Source organism: Zingiber officinale, chromosome 1A, assembly GCF_018446385.1.
Source record: "Zingiber officinale cultivar Zhangliang chromosome 1A, Zo_v1.1, whole genome shotgun sequence".
Taxonomy (NCBI): Eukaryota; Viridiplantae; Streptophyta; class Magnoliopsida; order Zingiberales; family Zingiberaceae; genus Zingiber; species Zingiber officinale.
Genome location: NC_055987.1, coordinates 181284915 through 181307393, shown reverse-complemented (window position 1 = coordinate 181307393; position 22479 = coordinate 181284915). Strand labels below are relative to the sequence as shown.

Sequence of the window (22479 nt, the reverse complement as noted above, 5' to 3'; positions counted from 1 at the left end):
TGGTATAGATGTTGTATGGATTTTGTGATGTCGATGGATTTTTATTCGATATGTTTTACTACATGCCTGCCTGGATGGCAGAAGAGGTGAGTTTGTCAGATTTGTGTTTTATGGGTGTAGTGGAGTAGGGTTGGTTTCGAGTCGTGGTATTACTATTTTGTTTACTTATATATAAACTGCGTGGATGTTTGTGTGGTTGTATTTTATTATTGTTTTATTCCAGCCACATGTGGCTGAGGTATATGAGGATGTAGAAAAGTTTCAGATTGTCTGCCGTACAGGGGAGATGCTGCCGAAATTTCTTCGGACAGGGACTCCTCCGGGGCGTGACAATTTAGTGGTATCAGAGCTTAAGTTTTATGATCTTTATTTTCATATTTTGGGATATTTGGGATAACCTGATACCAATTTAGTTGGTATCAGAGCGCCAAGGTTGGCGATACTTGTTTTATTTTCGTGTGTTGGATTTTCGAGATTTATCTGATACCAAATCATTGGTATTAGAGCAGGGTGTGATACCTGTTTTTTTAGTATTTTGGATATTTTGTGCTAGCCCAAGTTTGCGAGTCAAATTGGGTAGTTATTTTGGTTTCACGGGTTTTCCATTACGTATATGTTTTGGACTTCCGTTTCAGATTTATATAGATTTCCGACGATTTTCATGTTCGGAATTTTGAGGTCAGAAGTTGGGGACTGAACAGCGATGGAACATCTCCAGACAGCATATAGGTATGATGTTTTATTTTATAGTTTGTGACATGTATTAGCATTTTTTTTTATTTAGTACCTATCTGGTTGTTGTAACACATATTACATGTGATGGGTTAGCCATTGAGCATGGTTGACCTTAATAGAGATCAAGGATTATAGTCTCTAGAGATTTTTCATATCATACCATCAGTAGTTTTAGCTTTTGTTACTACTAGTAGGAGATGGAGGCACATACCAGTCTCTGCTATTGTTAGCTGGGTAATGGATGATACCTACATATTCCTGTTGACTTAGCCAGTAGAGTTTTTATACTCATATCTTTTGGATATTTGGGTACCCGATACGATGAAAATTGGTCATTGGGGAGTTATCATGTTTGATCATTGTTAAGAATGATTTGAGGTTGAGGGATATTGTGAGATCAGATATTGTGATATGTTGATTTCTAATGATTATGAGAGTAAATGTTATGTGGTTGTCTGATGATCTATTACTAGATATTTGTTTTAATGATCTATTAGTGGATAACTATTTTGATGATCTATTATTTGGGTTGTCGTTGATGGTGACATAGTGAGTGTCATGTATGATATTCACAGGTTTGATGATTATAGTTGGTGATCAGATTATAAATCGGGTGCTAGAGAGTTTACGGTTGAGTGTGCCTATGAGATTTTAATAATCTGGTTAGTTGTGGTTAGTTAACAGGATGATAAAATTGATATTTGCTTTTTCTGATATTGTACTATGGGGATAAATAATGATTTGATGTTTTAAATGCTAACTACTCTCATGGGGAGTAGAGACTTATTCATCTGATATTATGTGGGCTGATATTTTTTAGGATAAAAAATGAGTGTCTTGATGTTCTTGAATTCTGACTTTTTCTTTTGGGTCGTACACATTTATACATATGATTATTGTGGGTTTCTAGTAGATTATACCCGAGTGGTTAGACATACATGTCGATTGTTTATTGGAGGTATTTTGTCAATTAAAAACTATATTGTGAAATGTGCACATATGTTTGAGTGTTTTATTGGGTGTATCTTATCGATTTAATCTGAGTTGTGATATGTGCAGATGTGTTCGGTGTAATATTTGAGGTATCTTGTTTATTATATAATTGTTCTGAGTGTATACTCGTGTCGATTATGATTTATTGGAAGTATTACGTTGATTATACTCTTGGCATAGGTGTATATATGTCATGTGAGTGTTGTTGAGGTGTATTGTTGATTATACCTATGTTGATATATGCACATGGGTTCGGTATGCATTGTTGGAGGTATCACAATGAATTATACCTATGTTGTGAGTATATGTATGTGGTGTGTACAAATTGGAGGATTATGTCGATCATACATATGTTGTGTGAGCACGTGTGCCAGGTGTATTGTTGGTAGCCGCATGATGATTCTACTTATGTTGAATGCAGGATGTGGAGTGTCTGCATTATGTCATTTGTTGGATTTCCCTGTCAACCCATTTTCTTATCAGTGGGTGACTCACTACGATGTTGATAGATTTGACGATGAGTTTGATTCGATTGCTGTATTGTTATGCCTTTGGCTGCCCACAGTGATATGTGGTTGAGTGATCTCATGCAGCCTCTAGTTGGATAGTTAGGTGCCTTGGACACTTATGGATCGTTTGTGGTGGAGCGGAGCTCCCACATATTATTGTTGGTTTGTGATGGAGTGTTGCTCCCACATATTACGGATTGTTTGTGGTAGAGCGTTGCTCCCACATATGTGGTATTTCTTGTGATGGAGCGTTGCTCTCACACTGGAGGATTTATTCTTTGGTGATTTATGTTGTTGGTGTTTATATTTCAGACTTATTGTCAGGGATCTTATGGTTAGAAATGTCTGTGATACAGACATTATGTGTCATAATTTTACCATTAGGGTTTGGGAAGCCTTAGATGTTTTTAGAGACTTGATGATTTTGGTATTTCCAGGATGTTTGGATCGGTTTCCATTGTCTTTGTTGACGATGTTGTGATATATTTCGGATCCACGGTGAGTCACGCACCTCATCTTTGCATAGTTCTAGAGATGTTTCGATGGAAACGTCTAGATGTGAAGATCAGTAGTGCGTATTTTGATTGTCTTCTGTGAGATGTTTGAGACACACGGTCACCAGTAGGAGTATCCCGTGGTTTCACAGGAGATCGAGGTTGTTACCGTTGGGAGTAGACGGAGTCTATAGAAGAGGCTCGCAACTTCCTTTGTTTGGCTTGATATTTCCAGAGATACGTTAAGGGTTTCTCACGGATTGCTATGCTACTTACACGCCTGATCAGGAAAGACGTGAAGTTCACTTGGACTGAGGATGGCAAGACCAACTTCTAGGAGCTGAAGCGGAGACTAGTGTCGACTCCGATTTTGGTTTTACCTTCTGGAGAGGACGAATATGTCCTCTACACCGACGCATCTATTCAGGGTTTGAGCGCTGTTCTGATGCAGCACGATATGATAGCCTCCTATGCTTCTCGTTGGTTGAAGGAGCATGAGAAGAACTACCCTGTATATGATCTGGAGCTAGTCGCCATTATTTTTGCCATGAAGATTTGGCGACATTATTTATATGGCGTTACATTTGAGATTCTCACTGACCATAAGAGTCTCAAATATATGTTTATTTAGAAGGAACTTAATCTCCGACAGAGGAGATGGATGGAGTTCCTGAAGGATTATGATTGTACCATTAGTTATCACCCGGGGAGAGCTAATGTGGTTGCCGATGCACTTAGCAGGAAGTCCAGAGGGACTTTGGCTTGCCACCGAGTTGTGGTCACAGACTTGATTCAAGGTTTCTCCGATTTGAGCCTTGAGGGGATAGGAAAGACAGAGCAGGGTACTCTGGTTACCATGGTTGCTCAGTCGTCAATCAGGATGAGGATCCGAGAGCCCTAGGCTGCTGATCAGTATTTGCAGTTTATTTGTAGCCAGATAGCTTCCGGGCAGCAGACCGAGTTCACACGAGACGAGGAGGGTATTATGTACTTCCGAGGCAGGTTATGCGTGTAGGTCCCTTTGGAGGCCGGCAAGAGGGGAGGGGTGAATTGCCCTACAAAATAAAACCAAAACCCTTCTCGGATATTCAACTAACTTAAAAGAACTTGTAATTAAAAAAGACAGAGACTAATTAAAACAGAAAATAGACACAGAGGAATTACTTGGTTTGCAATCAGAGGATTGCTAATCCAAGGCAAAGAAGGCGCACTAATTGATTCTCCTCTGGGCGGAGTAGCCTCTTACAGCGTTGAAAGCACAGAAAGAAATAACACAAATGAAAGCACTGGATTACTAGTAGTTCTTTTGATCTGTGCAGACCAGTACTATATTTGTAGTACTGGTCCGGGCGCCTGGAATGGGTTCCGGGCGCCCTGGGGGGGATAAAATTTTATCCCCCAACGATCAGATCGCGTTTGACGCGATCCTGGTCAAAAGTCAGCTCCGGGCGCCCGGACCCTCAATAGCGCCCAGGGCGCCCAGACCCCTCAAGTCAACTTTGTTGACTTTTTGTGGTCCGGTTCCACTGCTCCGGTTTAGCTCGTTTCGGTCCGGGTCTGTTCGCTCCGGCTCCGTTAGCTTGGGTGATCTCGGCCTTCCGGAATAGGGCTCACCCGAACCCATGTTCCGGCCTTCTCCTCGAGCAGCCTTCCTTCCCGGTTTCTCGTCCCTCGAACGCCGCGCACGTTCTTCTCGTCCACCGGTGTACTCTTCCGCGGACACCTCGTCCCTCGGACGCACCGAGCCCGTCGCCTCTCTCCCGTGACGTCCTTCTCGCTAGCCGCGTCTTCCGTTCGACTTCCTGTGTTCCTAAGCTCCTGCACACTTAGACACAAGGGTTAAACAAACGCAGGACCTAACTTAGCTTGTTTGATCACATCAAAACACCTTGGGGTTCCAACAATCTCCCCCTTTTTGATGTGAGCAACCCAAGTTAAGTTAGGGTACCCATATGCAATAAAAACAATTTATATTAAAATAAGTCCAAATATTTTTCAATTGAAAATTATAGTACCTCCCCCTAGACTTAACATACTTCTCCCCCTTTGATCACATAAAAATTGGGGTTATAAACAATTCTAAGTGTTTTTCAGATAAGAACAGTCATAAGTGTTAAAAAAAATTTAAGTTTAAAACTTATCTCAGCATTCCCCAAAAAAATTTTTCTAATTTTTTTTTTTTAAAAAAATTCTAAGTGAATATTCATAAGAAACAATTCTAAGTCAATTTTTTTAAAAAAATGATAAGGCAATTTTAAACAAATCTAAGTTAACTTTTAAAAAAATTCTAAGTCAATTTTCATGAAAATTTCTAAGATAAAAAAAATTTCTAAGTTAAGTTAGAAAGTTTTTTAAATATTTTCTAACACAAATTGAATAACTTTTTTAAAGCATTAAGTAATTTAAATTAATGCTTTTTCAATTAGTCAATTAAACTTTTCATTTCGATAGTTGGCTTCCAGGTCGTGGCGAGGCACTAGGCCTTCTTGGTTATTGGAGCAACAACCACTTCCTTAGACAAAGCCTCATAAAGAAATTAGTTGTTTAATTTCCTTGCTGAAAATGCTAAGTCTGACTTTAATTTATGTTAAACAGGTTTTTGGAATCCAATAAAGGTTCTTACCTATAGGATTAACCAAGTATTTCCTAGGTATATAGATTTTTGATATATTTCTAATTTGACTTTGATGAAATCTATAATACCAATTTAAATTTCTAAAAGTAGGAATATTTGAACCATTAGATTTTTTCAATCTTTCTATTTCTTCTTTTAATTTTTCATTTTCAATTTTCAATTTTTCAAAATCCTCTATAAGACATGATTTTGCCAAAATTCTCTTTGTTTCTAAAATTTCATTTTCTAATTTGGCATTTTTATTTTCTAATTTATACATGGATTTAGTCATAGCTTTGATACCAGAGTAAAGCTGATCAGGGGGTAAGAGGCATACCTCACTTCCCATGTCTGACTTGAAGCCTGAATCTCCCCCTGCTTCACTGCTTTCATCCGAGGTCGCTCCCCCTTCATCGATGTTAGGTTCTGATATACTTTGTCTATCGTAGCTTGCCATTAGTGCTATTCCGGCATATTCTTGAGCTTCTGATTCGGATGAAGAAGTGTCGTCCCAAGTTGCTTTTAGGTTGTGTTTCTTGGGAGACTTCCTTTTGGCCTTTTTGAGTTCTGGGCAGTCTTCTCTTAGGTGTCCCTCCTTCTGACACTGGTAACACCGCACCTTTCTTCCACCTTTTTGATTCCTTTTATTCTGCATTTTAAATTTATTAGATCTAAAAAACTTTTTAAAATTTCTTACCATGTATGCTTCTTGATCATCTTCGGAGTCTGATTCGAGTTCATCCTTCTGGGTTGCGTTCAGCGCCAAAGTCTGGGTTGTATCCTTTGTCGTTCCTACATACCTGGTTTCATGCAATTCAAGAGTAGAAAACAACTCTTCTAAAGTGCTTACCTCCAGGTCTTTTGAGATGTAGTAGGCGTCGACGATTGATGTCCATTCCGTAGTTCTTGGAAACGCGTTGAGTGCGTAGCGTATAGTGTCCCGGTTTGTTACCGTTTCACCGAGGTTCTTGAGACCAGTAACTAGTTCTTTTACCTTTGCGTGTAAACCAGCTACTTTCTCACCTTTCTCCAGACGGATGTTCATCAGTTTGTTGCGGAGGATGTCCCTTCTAGCGAGCTTTGCTTCGGATGTGCCTTCGTGGAGTTCCAAGAACTTCTCCCAAAGTTCTTTAGCAGATAAATAGTTCCCGATGCGGTTGACCTCTTGAGGCGGTAACACGCTCAGCAGGTGATGTTCCGCACGGCTGTTTGCTACCGACTCATTCTGCTCCTTCTTTGTCCAATCGCTCTCTTCTTTTTCTTTTCCATCTTTATCTATTGGAGCTACAAAACCATATTTCATAATAAACCGAATTTCAAAATCTATTTTTAGGAATACCTCCATACGACGCTTCCAGTCTGCGAAGTTCCCCTCGAATTTTGGTGGAACGATGCTTGGTCCGACCATCTTGTTGCTTTGATCGGCGGTTAGTCCTCCTGAAGCACCTGGCTCTGATACCACTTGTAGGTCCCTTTGGAGGCCGGCAAGAGGGGAGGGGTGAATTGCCCTACAAAATAAAACCAAAACCCTTCTCGGATATTCAACTAACTTAAAAGAACTTGTAATTAAAACAGAAAATAGACACAGAGGAATTACTTGGTTTGCAATCAGAGGATTGCTAATCCAAGGCAAAGAAGGCGCACTAATTGATTCTCCTCTGGGCGGAGTAGCCTCTTACAGCGTTGAAAGCACAGAAAGAAATAACACAAATGAAAGCACTGGATTACTAGTAGTTCTTTTGATATGTGCAGACCAGTACTATATTTGTAGTACTGGTCCGGGCGCCTGGAAGGGGTTCCGGGCGCCCTGGGGGGGATAAAATTTTATCCCCCAACGATCAGATCGCGTTTGACGCGATCCTGGTCAAAAGTCAGCTCCGGGCGCCCGGAGGGGTTCCGGACGCCCGGACCCTCAATAGCGCCCAGGGCGCCCGGACCCTCAATAGCGCCCAGGGCGCCCGGAATGATTCCGGGCGCCCGGACCCCTCAAGTCAACTTTGTTGACTTTTTGTGGTCCGGTTCCACTGCTCCGGTTTAGCTCGTTTCGGTCCGGGTCTGTTCGCTCCGGCTCCGTTAGCTTGGGTGATCTCGGCCTTCCGGAATAGGGCTCACCCGAACCCATGTTCCGGCCTTCTCCTCGAGCAGCCTTCCTTCCCGGTTTCTCGTCCCTCGAACGCCGCGCACGTTCTTCTCGTCCACCGGTGTACTCTTCCGCGGACACCTCGTCCCTCGGACGCACCGAGCCTGTCGGCTCTCTCCCGTGACGTCCTTCTCGCTAGCCGCGTCTTCCGCTCGACTTCCTGTGTTCCTAAGCTCCTGCACGCTTAGACACAAGGGTTAAACAAACGCAGGACCTAACTTAGCTTGTTTGATCACATCAAAACACCTTGGGGTTCCAACAATGCGTACCTCAGTCTCATCCGGTCTTACAGGAGTTACTTCAGGAGGCTCATCGCTCTCGATTTGTGATCCATCCAGGCGGGACCCGTATGTATCGAGACTTGAGGCGTTCCTATTGGTGGAACGGTAAGAAGAAAGACATCGCGGATTTTGTAGCTAGATGTCTTGTCTATCAGCAGGTGAAGGCTGAGCATTAGAGACCTGCCGGGTTACTTCAGCAGATTTCTATTCCTGAGTGGAAATGAGAACACATTACTATGGACTTTGTGGTGGGTTTACCAAGGACATGACGAGGCCATGACGCGATTTGGGTAATCGTTGGTCAATTAACCAAATCCGCGCATTTCTTAGCGATCCGGAAGACTGATTTCCTGGATCGATTGGCAGATCTGTATTGCCGGGAGATCATCAGATTACATGGTGTCCCTTTGACTATTATTTCGGATAGAGACCCCGGTCACGTCTCGTTTTTGACAGAGTCTGCAGCAGGCCTTGAATACGCAGCTCTATTTCAGTACAACTTTCCATCCGCAGACAGATGGACCGTTAGAGCGGACCATTCAGACTTTAGAGGATCTGCTGAGGTCATGTGTTATGGATTTCGGAGGTAGTTGGGAGGACCATCTGCCGTTAGTAGAGTTTGCTTACAACAACAGCTTTCATTCGGCTATCCAGATGGCACCGTTTGAGGCGTTGTATGGTAGGTCTTGTCGGACACCCGTCCTCTGGGATGAGGTTGGAGAGGCCCAGATGTTGGGACCTCAGAGAGCTCAGCAGGATGCAGAGTTGGTCCGTACTATTAGACGGAGGATGTCAGAGGCGCGGGACCGTCAGAAGAGTTATGCTGATCGGAGACGCAGACCACTAGAGTTCTCTATAGGCGACCATGTATTTCTGCGAGTTTCACCCACGAAAGGGGTGAAGAGATTTGGCCTCAGAGGTAAGCTAGCTCCGTTGTACATTGGTCCTTTCGAGATCTTGGAGAGGATCGGAGCGGTAGCTTATCGACTGACACTACCACCGTCCCTGTCAGGCATGCACGATGTATTCCACATATCTATGCTGAGGAGATACGTACCTGACCCGACACATGTGCTGGCAGATATCCCAGTTCCAGTTCAGCCTGACATTACTTATGAGGAGATTCCGGTACGGATTCTCGACCGGAAAGAGTGTCAGTTGCGGAACAAGACTATCCGGCTGGTTAAAGTCGGATGACAGCATCATTCGGACGAGGAGGCTACTTGGGAGCTCGAGGATACTATCCGAGCTCGATATCCCCATCTTTTTACGTGAGGTATGTGATTCAGTTTACCGTTCAGCATTTATATTTTCTGTCAGTTGTTAGTACGTGCTGATGGTAGATAACGAAATTTGGGGACCAAATTTTTATTAGTGGGGGAGAATGTAAAATACCGAAAATAGGCGAATATTAATAAGGAAAATTTTCAGAATTTTTGGAAAATTTTCGGGAATTTTTCTGAGCTCGTACAGACGAGTTAACGGGGATAAAAACGGGGCCGGGAAAAAGCCTGTTTAGGCTACCCATTTAAACGAGGAAAAATTTAATTTCTTTTCCTTTACTTTTCATTTATTTTATTTTTGTTTTTCTTCTTTTCCTTCGTTTTTATTCCCTCACTCGTGGGCCTTTCCTCCCGAGCCTCACTCGGCGTCGACACCATCTTCTCCTTCGAGCCCTAACCGCCGGCCGCGGCGGTTTCTCCTCCCTCCCTCGCGTATAAGCCTCGGCCATTACATCTTCTTCTTCCTTCCTGAGCGCGCACGCCCTTCTCTTCATCTTCTGCCCGACGCCGTCTGTGCCCTAGCTAGCCTGACGCCACTGCTGACACCGATTCCCCAGCGCTGGCCGCCGTCCCTCTATGCCCTAGCATCTCCGCCGACGCCGAGTAGTGTCGGCCTTCTCTCCTCTTCCTCCATCCCGAGTTTCCCCAGCCGATTCTTCTCGGGCGCACCCCTTCTGGCCGACATCACCACCCCTCCACAGCCCTAGCGCCGGCCACTGCTTGTTTCTCTGAGCCTCTTCTCCTCTTCATCGCATGGTGCCACGCCGACTTTGCTGAGTCCAGCCGTCACTAGAATGGGGGAGGTCCTCACTGTGCCGATTGTTGGACACCAGGTTCTGCCGAGCCACCTACACGCCATAGTTTTCTTCATTCGTGCCCTAGCTTTGATCAACATTACTTGCTGCTTCACCTGCCAGATGGAGCCGATCTAGGTCCACTGTTGGTCCTTGCATTACTGACACAGATCTATGGTAAGGTTATCGAATTGAACTTGAATTGGTATATAGGATTGACTAAAGCTTGATTTATCTAAGTATGGGTCTAAGTACAGCGCTAGGTTGGGAAATTGGAGTTGGATGACTGCAGCTCCATTTGGTATCGGCTACCCTTTCCAGCAGAAATTCATTAAGGGCTATGAATTGAGGTGAGGTGTAGAAAATGGATTTCGTAATTAGTTGTACATGTGTAAATGAAATTAGGTTTATATTATGTGTTAATTAGGGTTTGCCCTGTTTTTAGTGTTAAAGATTTTTATTTAGCTATTTCATTTGGATATTAGCTAAATAAAAATGTATATATTGGTGATACAGGACTTTGACGCGAGACGAGTATCTCGACGTCGTGGACCAGATTGGACTTTTCGATTTGGAGGTGGGTACTTTTGAATTTATGTCTTTGATATGCATAGTAGTGAATTTAACAAGTAGCAATAATTATGTTCTCTTATTTGTTTCGGTTAATCACTACCCGATACCTGTTACATGATTGGTTGATTGTTTGTTTTGCATCTTATGTATTCCTTACCTGTTGATACATGCTTATAGGGGTAGTGATATACCATGCTTCACCATGTTCTGGACCTATGTTTTATACCTTCAGTGTACCTTTGATTTGATTCGTTGACCTATGGTGCACTTTTATATATCTATGGATTAGCTCAGGATATTTTGTGGTTAGTGCCATGCACCATTTGCATGATTGCATGCTGTGCGATAGTCCGTTCCATTATTGTTGAGCACATCGCCATTTACATGGATCTGCACACACCACCACTCATGGGTTAGTGGTCGATTCAGGCAGTGTTTGTTGCAGCAGGGACTTTGTTTTGCTCCGTTGGTCCGCTCATGGGTAGCGTGATGCAACGTGTTAGCCAGCAGGGATTCCTCCCCGTCATCGTGTACCGGGAGTTGAGAGCATTGCGCTCCCCCATTTATGATTTGGGGTAGGAGGATAGGTGTACTCCGACAGCATCCCGTCCACTCGGTCACTCATCAGGAGTAGTGACGACAGAGTGCACGGTTGTCACAGCTCTACCCACTCGACCTCACTATTGTGTGTGAGATGGTTGACTGGTGTCAGGGGTGACTAGGACGCATCATTGGCATCATATGCATGATGCATTTATTGCTTGTGTTTGTGCTTACTGCATTTATATGCTATATATTGTTTGTGTTGGAGTGTATACTGAAAGCCTAAGCTTTGTAAACATTCATTATGAATAAAGAATCACATTTGGTCAAATTGTCTACATTTAGTTGTAGTTGTTCAATTAATTTATATTGTAGATAATATAGTATGTGGTGCCACATCCAGAAGATGATATTATCAGTACCTTATAAATTATAAACAGTAGCTCGCGACCAAAATGGAAAGGAACAAACCATTAGAAGGTCGTAGTGTAATTAGGTATCAGTTTATCTTGACTGTATAATTACACTAGTACACTCAGAGTATATTGAGTAGGACCATTTGAGGTCGTTTCTTTTATACTGACTTTATAAAGAAACAAAGACCTCGGTTATTATGGAAATGTGTGCTCTTAATCCTAATATAATAACAAGCACATATATTTGATATTTATTTCTTTAATTTATCAATGAGTGAGATTTAGTTCGATGAATCAATAAGCCCGATAAGTTGGGAAATGGTATCACTTATAGTGTGTGTTGTTGATTATAGAAGGAAACTGTGTCCTAGAGATACTAGGTTGATAATGTCCTCAAGAGGAGCTCATAAGGATTGTCATGTTAAACCCTGCAGGTGGACTTAGTCCGACATGATAATAAGGTTGAGTGGTACTACTCTTGGACTAAGATATTAATTAAATGAGTTGTCAGTAACTCACTTAATTAGTGGACATTCGATATCTTAAACATAGGGAGACTAACACAGTCATAATAAGAAGGAGCCCAAAAATGTAATTTGGGATTGGTGCGGTAGTTCAATAATAGTTCTCTAGTGGAATGAATTATTATTGATAAAATTAAGTTGTGTGTTCGGGGCGAACACGGGATGCTTAATTTTATCGGGAGACCAAAACCAATTCCTCCTCTCGGTCCCTATCGTAGCCTCTTATTTATAGAGTACTATACCCACCTATACCCACTTTCTATACCCACCTAATAGGGGCCGGCCAAGCTAGCTTGGGAACCAAGCTAGGGCCGGCCTAAGCATAAATTGGGGTGGCCGGCCCTAGCTTGAACCCAAGCTAGAGGGGCCGGCCAAATTAAATTAAAAAAGAATTTTAATTTTAATTTTTATTATGTGGAAGATATAATTTATTAAAGAGAATTAAAATTAAAATATCTCTCTTGTAAAAGATCTACAAAAGATTAAAGAAAGAGATTAGATCTCTTTCCTTATTTGTAGATTGGTGAGATATTTTATTTTCTCTTTAAAAATTATTCACATGTTGTAAAATTAAAATTATGGAAATTTCTTTTTATCAACCATGAAGAGATTTTTGAAGAGAAATTTTAATTTTAAAATTTTCGGAAACAAATTAGGAAGTTTTAATTTGTTGATTAAAACTTGTCTAATTTATTTCTCCATGTGGTGGTCGGCCATTATAGTTTAATTGGGGAAATTTTATTTTATTTTTCTCAATTAAATCATGTCAAGGACATTATAGAAATTTTATTGTAATTAAATTTCCTAATTTGCCTAGGCCAAGGAATATAAAAGAAGGGGTGAGGGTGCCTTCATGAGACACAACCTCTATTATTTTTCTCCCTCTTTTGTTCCTTGGTGTGGCCGACCATCATCCTCTCCCTCTCTTCCTCTTGTGGTGGCCGAACCTCTCTCTCCCCTTGGAGCTCTTGTGGCGGCCGGATACTACTTGGAGAAGAAGAAGAAGAAGAAGGAGAGAAAGCTTGCATCTCTTGGAGCTTGGTTGGAGTTTTGATCTTCATCCTTGGTGAAGCTTCCTTGTTGTGGCCGAACCTAGCTAGGAGGAGAAGAAGGTGATTGGTGGATTCTCATCTTGGAAGATCGTTGCCCACACAACGTCCGAGGTTAGAAGAGGAATACGGTAGAAGATCAAGAGGTTTTTCTAGAAGGTATAACTAGTTGTTTTTCCTTTTCCGCATCATACTAGTTATTTATGGAAATAATACCAAATACAAGAGGCTTACAATTCTAGTATTTCAAATATGTTTTTCGATGTTGTGTTCTTTTGTTTTATTTTTCCTTGTGATTTGATTGTTCTTTTCGGTTAACCTAAAGTTATTTTAGGAAATTAAATATTAGCTTTCTATAAAAGGTTTTGTCTAGTCGGTGGTGGTTGCTCCCATATCCAAGAAGGCCATGTGCCTCGCCACGTCAGTACTGGGAACCAATTATGGAAATTAATATTTAATGGAATTAATAACTTAAGGTGATTTGGGTCGAACGTGTTAAGTTCCGCAGGAGACCCAAGTCAAAACCTAAAAGAACGAATAGATTAAGTTTTGGATCAAACGTGTTAAGTTCCGCAGGCGATCCAAAATTTAATTTAAAAGAACACATGGTAGCTAGGAAAGGTTCAGACCTTTGTACAAAATTTTGTACAGTGGAACCTCTAGGTTTTCCGAGTAGCAACCAACAGTTTGGACGCCTATGATTGACATGCATACAGGATTTCTATGCCACTCGGACTGATTGTCCTTATACCCAGGTCCTGGTTAGTACAGTTTTTCTCCTGTTTACTTCAGTTGTATTTCATCCTTTTATATCAGGAGACTGTACGCATGATTAGTGCTAGATGTTATTTCCCTACTTTGCATATCAGTTGTACCTGCTGAGTGTTGGACTCACCCCGCCTCCATTGTTGTTATTTTTCAGGTTGATGCTATCAAGAGAGAGTTCCAGTTGCTAATCCCTGCAGATCTCAAAGATATTATTGGTCTTTTGGTTTTCTTACTTAGATTATGCTAAACATGTTCTGGTCGATGGCATAGACATTGTATGGATTTTGTGATGTCGATGGATTTTTATTCGATATGTTTTACTACATGCCTGCCTGGATGGCAGAAGAGGTGAGTTTATCGGATTTGTGTTTTATGGGTGTAGTGGAGTAGGGTTGGTTTCGAGTCATGGTATTACTATTTTGTTTACTTATATATAAACTGCGTGGATGTTTGTGTGATTGTATTTTATTATTATTTTATTCTAGCCGCATGTGGCTGAGGTATATGAGGATGTAGAAAAGTTTCAGATTGTCCGCCGTACAGGGGAGATGCTGTCGAAATTTCTTCGGACAGGGACTCCTCCGGGGCATGACATTATCATTGCCTTTATTCTTGTTGCCTATTCTTTCATTCTTTTGTTTACTTTTCATAGTTACACTTAGACTTTGTTAATCCATTGATTTGTTGTCTAGCTAATTCGCTTTGAGACATTCTTAGTGCTTATTCCAGTCCTTGTGGATACGATAATCTTTTATATTACTTGCGATATTTCTGTACACTTGCGGAGGTCAACATGGCTCTGGCTTTGGTTCAGGTGTTGGTGATATCAAAGATGGTGATTCTTGAGACTCAACCATATTTACTTGAGTCCCTACACATTGGTCCATAACATGCTCAATCCTTGCAACTCTTACAACATCTAAGGATTGTGTGGGCAAAGGAGGTGATTCTTGAGATGCTGCTTCCACAACATAGCTCCCTACACATTGTTCCATATCAACATCATCAACACAAACATCAAAAAATAAACCAACATCAATATCCTCAATAGGAGAATCAACTATAGGAGGATCAATAATTTCACTTGCAGTTTTAAGTTAATCTACCACATCACATTCATCATTTGAAAATTCAATTTCACTATAACTTCCAATAAAACTTGGAAGTAGATCTAAAAACTCATTATCCACTGCATTATCATCACAATCATCATCTGAAGAGTCTTCATCTTTATACACACTATGAAATCTGCACTCAACCTTACCAGTGTCACAGAATTTTTTAAAGTCATTGTTCTCATTGACCCCCACTAACCTATGTGGAAAATGAACCCTTAGTGAAGGTCTTAGGAAAGGTACTTCTAATTTCCCATATTCTCTTTTAGCTTGTGGAGGTGGTTCAACTTGATTATCTAGTGTTGGTATGATCAATCGTTGAGGGAAAGATACTTGTGGCATTTGGGAACCTCCTGGAATAATGGAACTGAGTTCATGTGGACTTCTATTGTTCTTCTCTTCAATTCTAAACATGTCCTTTTTCAGAAGTTCTTCATGATTCTTGCCACTTCTCAACTTAAGATCATTATCATTTATACTAGATCTTTTTTGTGAAGGAGGAAGGTCTTCTTTGAACCATTTTGAAACTATACTATTAATCTTTTCCCCCAAATGTTTGAACTCCTCATTCTGTGACTTGTGAACTTCAACTTTCTTGGATGGTTGAGCTGCATTTTGATTGACAGGCTCTCTTACATTTATGGCTTGCACTTCTTGAATTTTTGAGGGAGATTCCATCCAACTTTTGTTCGACCATTCATGGAGGTTCAATGCCACTTGATCAATTAACATATATGCTTCATCTACACTCTTATCCATAAAAGAACCTCTAGCTGATGAATCTAACAAACACTTATCTGAGAAAGAAATTCTCCCATAGAATATGTGCAGAATCAACCATTTTTCAAAACCATGATGAGGGCATTGTCTTTGAAGACTCTTGAATCTATCCCATGCTTCAAATAATGATTCTCCATATGTCTGAGCAAAATTTGTTATGCAATTCCTTATATACACTGTTCTGCTTGGAGGGAAAAAATTATTCAGAAATTGCTTCTCCAATTGCTCTCAACTTGTGATACTTTGAGGATAGAGAGAATATAACCAAGTCCTTGCTTTATCCTTGATACTGAAAGGAAATGCCATCAATCGAACTGCATCTGCTGATACTCTTTCACATTTCACCATATCACAAATTTCTAAAAATGTTTCAAGATGCAGATAAGGACTTTCTGATACTTCTCCTCCAAATTTGTGACCTTGTATCATGGAAATTAACTCTGGATCTAGTTGGAAACTTTCTTCTTCAATTTGAGGTTGTACAATGAGAGATAAAAATCTTGCAGAAAAGGGTGTAGAAAAATTTCTCATGGGCCTGCTTGACATGTTAGTGCTCATGGATATTCAAGAAAAAATTATTAGAAGAAAAGATTGAAGAATCAAAGACAAGAAATAAAATGCAATATGAAAAGCAAGAAAGAAAATACAAAATTTAAATTGCAAGAAAGAAAGTGCATAATGAAAACAAGAAAGAAAAGACAAGAGGAAAAAGAAAAATGTCAAGAATAATTCATATGTTAATCAACTAATGTGTTTATAAGTTCTTGATGCCTTTATGAAGTTTGATCTTCTCATACACAAGAATAAGATTGCAAGATATATTGTTCAAAAGAAAAGAAGAAGGAAAAAAGAAAAGTTAGATCAAAGAAAAAACAGAGAAAAGCTAGACTAGAGTGCTAGAAATCAAGAATGCAAAGTTAGAATTAGAATTAAAATTGCAACAAAATGAATTGTCAAGAAGTAGAAAGATATGCAAAAATTATGAAAACAAAATTCTAAAGATTAGTTACAACTTTGCTAATGAAAAGAAAAGAAAAGTTATGTTTAGTCTAATTCAATTGATAATCTCTAATGTTATAGCGTAGTCCTCGGCAATGTCGCCAAAAACTTGTTGACGTTCCACAAGTGTACAAAAATATCGTAAGTAATAATAAAAGATATCATATCCATAGGAACTGGAATAACCACTAAAGATTTCTCAACACGAATTAGCTAAACAACTAATCAATTGGTTTTTAGAAACTAAGTGCAACTAATGAAAAGCAAACATAGAAATAAAAGAAATAGAAACAAGAATAAGAGTTATGATAAATGGATGTTCTAGGAGTTTTGGTTTCTTTGTAAGGTTAATCAATGTAAATGATCTACCAAATCTTATTCCTTAATTGTCCATCATTTGTAGAAGGTTGTCGGTTCTCTCTTGCAATAGACAACCGCCCTAGAACTGAAATCTATACCAAACTGTGATCAATTAGGAATGAATATATGTTGTCCTTACACGGGCTTGCCTGTCATGTGCGCCCCTCGGATAATCAACATGGAATTCATCACTCCTCAACCGCATCAAGATATAAGATATGAACGCATACAATCTATCCTACCCCCTTGAATAATCCTATTTCACCCTCAAGATCATCCCTCAAACGTCCTTACACGGGCTTGTCTGTCACGAACACCCCTCGAAAAATCAAATGAGAGATTATCTCTACAAGATCCACAAGATATTCAAACATTCAATCAAGAATGAGAATTAGGTCCAAATCATAACAATCCACACAAGATTGAATAGGTACAAACAGGACAAAATCATAGAAATATGAAATTGGCAAATCCACAATAGTTTTACATCAGTTCATCTTACAAATACTCCCTCCATCCTAGAACATAGAGATTTAATCCATAGAACGAGGAAGGGAAACCGAAAAGATAAAGATTACAAGCATTCTTGATCCCCAAATTCAAGAAATGAGGGAAAGAAAGCTTATCTACGATGAATAACATCTTCAGATCCAATCCTCAATAACGGAGTCGATACGTTGAAGATCTGCCCTTGAATCGCCGAAAAATCCCTCCAAGAAGATGGAGGAACGCCCCAAATCTTGCTCTCTCTCAAAGGGGAGAAGATCCCCTTCAAATGGTGGAAGACACCCTTATATAGAGATGTGGTTTGGGCGCCACACGACCTCAAGACACGGCCGTGTGAAGCTCACACGGCCCGCCCAACTCCCCTCTCTGCCAGGGTGACACAGCCGTGTGAAGCTTACACGACCGTGGCATGCTCAACCATTGCACCCTTGCATGGCCACGTAGATCTACATGGCCTGCTCTACCTCCGACTCTGGAACTCTTGCACGGCCAAGGCTTCCTTGGTCTCTAGAAATGTTGCACAGTCGTGTGACACACACGACCATGCACTACTTTAGCTCTAGTAGGCTTGCACAACCGTGTCTAGGACACGACCATATACTGCTTGTGCTCTGCAAATGTGACACGGCCATGTCATGGACATGTGGTTCTCACACACCCCTTGCATGGCCCTTGCACACCCCTTGTCATGGCCCTTGCACACCCCTTGTATGAACCTTGTCATAGCTCTAAATGGATAAGTTTCATTTCAGCGTCTTTTACACCATCAATATGGGGTTTTCTCTAGTTGAAGTCTTCATAAAGGTTGTAGATCTTGAAGTTATCTACAAATTGGTATAAATAATAGCCCAAAACTCTAACCAAGCACAAAGTTACGGTCATTTTACTTTTGGTCTGCAGTGCTGAAAGTTCCACACGGCTTTCGCACGGTCGTGTGACATTCACACGACCTTCACATGGCCGTGTGACTTTCACACGGCCTCAACACACCCCCAACACGGCCTCCACACGACCATGTGGTCTCCACACGGCCAGAACCTGCAAGGACTTAGTTTTTGCATGCCCGTGACACTTTGGAAGCTCTAGACTTCATTTAAGTTCCATTTTTGCTCGAAATCATGTCCTATCAATCAAAACAAACAAAGAGCAGATCTCCGAACAAAATATAATGGAACTATGACATTACAATGAAATAGGGTGTAATAAACATAAATTATGCTAATGAAATACAAGTAGATGTGCGTCAAAGCATGCATAAAAGTGTATATAATCTACGCACATCAGCCCTCATTATCTATACATACACCCCCTAAGGAGAAGTTCCTAGGACCCACCATGCCAAAGTCATTTAGGACTCTAACATTACCTATAGTGACATCAACGTCCAATGAGGCAATGTATGCAGTCAAAATATGACAATATGGCATGTGGACCCGCTGACTAGTGGTAATACTAGCTGAATAGAGGATGGTCTGAAAGATATGCAAACTAATGTCTATATCTAATCTATGACATAATTCATAAAAGAGAAAGGAATAAAAAGGACGCATCATTGCTACATCACAAGTGGTTAGGGGCAGAATGCATGTAACTAGAACTCGATAGAGGACATAGTCCTGAACTCTAAAGATAACTGATTTAAATAGGGTCACAGTTGGTATACACTAACCCCCAAAAAATATGAATAGATCGTATCAAGTGTGATATGTGAGTGAGCAGGGATCACCAAATGGTGAATCTCGAGGAGGGTAGCACTGGAAAAGACATGTGGATGGACGTAAACCCAAAAAGTCGCGAATAATAGTGGGAGATAAGGTCATATCTGTACCGACGACCCTAGTAGTGTAGGTAAAGTCATCGACTCTAACTAGATTGTTATACAGCTCAGCACACAGACCTACATTAACTGAACTAGAGCAATAAACTAATCACTGCAAGATGTAGTAATCAATAATCTCTATAGTGAGAATGCATGATCGCATAAAAAAGTGTCTATCTAAAAGTCTAGAGGGAATAGGAACATATATGGTAAGGAAAATCTAATCGTAAGTTCATCAGTGTGGAACCTAGGGTCTGTACTAGCGGTCAAGGGACCAGCACCATAACGAGATTGTTTCCTAATTAACAAACAATAGCCTAAAATGAAATTCTAAGCAAGAAAGAAAATTAAATTAAAGTTTAAGGTTAAAAAATAATTTACTGAGACATCAGGAATATTTATAAAAGAACTGACGACCTCGGTTAATCCACAATGCACGACTTGATAAACGAAATAGGAAAGTTTTAGAGACAATATGTTTCCTTTTCTTGCTTTTGCTCGTAAAACTCCGTAAGGGGCTTTTGGTGAAAGAGAAAAAGGTGAGGGGCAAGGGTTGGGGCACCCCTACCCCCCTCCCCTTTTATAGGGCGATCCGGGTGCTCGAACTCGGTCCAAATGCCTGGATTTGGGCGCGATGTGGGGCGCCCAAACCCCCTTCCGGGCTCTCAGACTTGGATACTAGGGGCGGGCACCCTTGGTTTTGGGCTCCCGTTCGTGATTATTTATTTTATATATATATATAAAATAAATAATTAAGTTTTAGGATCTATTTAATTTAAAATTTATTAAATTAAAGATTAATTTAAGTGACAAATTGATTCAAGTTAAATTGTTTAATTAATTTTTATTAGGTGAACTTGAAAATTAAGTAAAGAAGATGATAAGTTAAAATGGTTAATTTAGTTGTTAAGGTTAAGGATTTTAATTGAGAGTTTTAATAGATTAATCAATTTGTTAAATAAGTTAAGAGATAATTAGGTTAGGTCAATTCTTCAATTTAGGTTAAGAATTAAGTAAATTTATATAATTGATTAAATTAAATAAGTTGTGTAAGCTATAAGTTAATTTCAAGTTGTGAAATTAAGTTTAAGTTAATTAACATAGATTATAATTAATTTTAATGATTAATTAGCTTAAGAAGATTGATTTACGAAAAAGTATGAATTTAATTAATGGTTGATTGAATAGATTAACTTAAGGATTAATTAATTCAAGTTTAAAGGTTATTTTGAGTTGTTTTAAGTTAGTAATTAAGTTAAATATTAAGTTGAAATGGTTGGAAGACTAATTGAGATTAGAATTTAAGAAGAGTAGTAGTTGATCCTGTCCGAACCAGGGGTCAACGAACGCTGGGGATGTGGCGCTCCCTATTAGATCCTCAGGTGCTCCGGCGAACCTGCAACAAAACCGAGCCGGGAGGGGTGTCCCGGCGACGGCCCTCCGACGCTCAAGTCAGGCGAGGAAATAGATGAAGTGGCTTAGAAGCAGAAGACTCGTGTACCTCCGGTGAAGAAACAGAGACCTTATATAGACCTCTCCACGGAGCCTGGGCGCGCCAGTCGAAGCAATCTACTGTTTTCGACCATGCCCAGGTATGGGTCTGTCAGAAGGACTATGCCCAGATATGGGTCTGTCAGAAAGACGTCCATAAGGCCATACCGCCACTGTATCAACCTCTCCATGATATGACAGCGAGATCCTCCATCGTGCACTCTTGTGTACGGCATAATCATCAGACATGCCTTTGCTGACATCCCATATTCTGAGCCGAACGGATAGGCCGCTCGGCTAACCTTCGTACCCTCGCCCTTGTCCTGGCCGAACGGACCACCCGCTCAGCCCTTCGGTCCCAGCCGGGTAGACGCCCCGCCCGGCCATTCGGTTCTCCCGCCTAGGCGTCGGAAACCCCAGCCCGACTGGGTTATCTTTGGTTCCGCTCGGACCTACTCAGCTGCTCGGCGCGGCCATTAACCGCTTAATCAGCCCTCCATCTGTCCTCAAGCTAGGACCCTTCGAAGGTCCCCTTTCTTACCGCCGATCACTTGCCTCCCTTCAAGTCTAGTCGAAGGAGGCGGAGTCCGACCGATCGACTATGTTGTCCGAGCGGCGCCGCCTTCCGCCGCTATAATATCCTCGGCCGTTCGCCCTTCGCCAAATTCACCGCCTGCTTGGTGGTCTTGTCGCTCAACGTGGATGTTTGCTTGTCTAAATCTTTCCGAAAATCACGCAATCTTCATTAAACCGAAGCATGCGTGGTATGGGCGCCTTAATTGCGCCTGGTGACAGCGCCACGTGGCTCTTCTTGCATGGCGGTGATGATCCGTACGATGGGACGCCGATTACTTTGAAATGGACGGTTAGATGATGACCTCGTCTCTCGTGACCTGCATCCGACGGTGGAGGCCGACCAGCCTCGGCCATATAAAGCCTCCGTCTACTTCCTTCGCCGCATACTTGCTTGTGCGTTGTCCTTCCGCCTCTTCTTCTGCTGCGACCTCCGACGATCCGGTTCCTGTTTTTCGGCGGCTACCATCCCACCGGTGATCTTTTCCGCCCGTTTCCTTCTCAGTGAGTCTTCTCCCTTCGTTTACAAGGTCCTCCCAAGTCGTTTTGCCTCTTTCGTTCCCGTTCCTCTGGTCTCTTTCCATCTTATTGCTTCTCCGAGATGGCAAGCTCCTCTGAGCCCGCTTTTGGTGTTCATGGCCCTTGGTATATGACCATGGAGAGTCGGTTTGATGAAGAGGGCGCTCGGCGTCTTGCTCGGACGTATGGGATCCCTGATAACCATGAAATAATTATAGCCGACCCGTCCGATCGGCCCCATAACCCGCCGATCGGCACCATTTGCTTTTTTCTAGACCAATTTCAGGGCGGCCTTAGATTTCCTACCCATCCCTTTATTCTGGAGGTTTGTAATTATTTTCGCATCCCGCTCGGCCAACTTGTGCCGAACTCCTTTAGGTTGCTGAGCGGGGTGGTTGTCCTCTTTAAGCTGCACAGTATCCCACTTGACCCCAAAATATTCCACTTCTTCTTCTACCCCAAACAATCCGAGCCGGGCACTTTCATTTTCCAAAGTAGAATAGGCTTTAAATTTTTTGATAATATGCCGACCTCTAACAAGCACTAGAAGGAGTTCTTCTTCTACATACGACTTCCCGAGCGGCTAGCATTCAGAACCAA

At 41.3% G+C, this 22479-nt stretch overlaps 1 non-coding gene across 1 annotated transcript; it reads left to right on the top strand.

The window, feature by feature from the left end:
- The first annotated feature begins 15678 nt into the window (after positions 1-15678).
- LOC122039126 lies at positions 15679-15784 on the top strand. The gene has a single exon (XR_006128021.1). It is a non-coding gene; the product is annotated as a small nucleolar RNA R71 (small nucleolar RNA).
- Positions 15785-22479: the final 6695 nt, after the last annotated feature.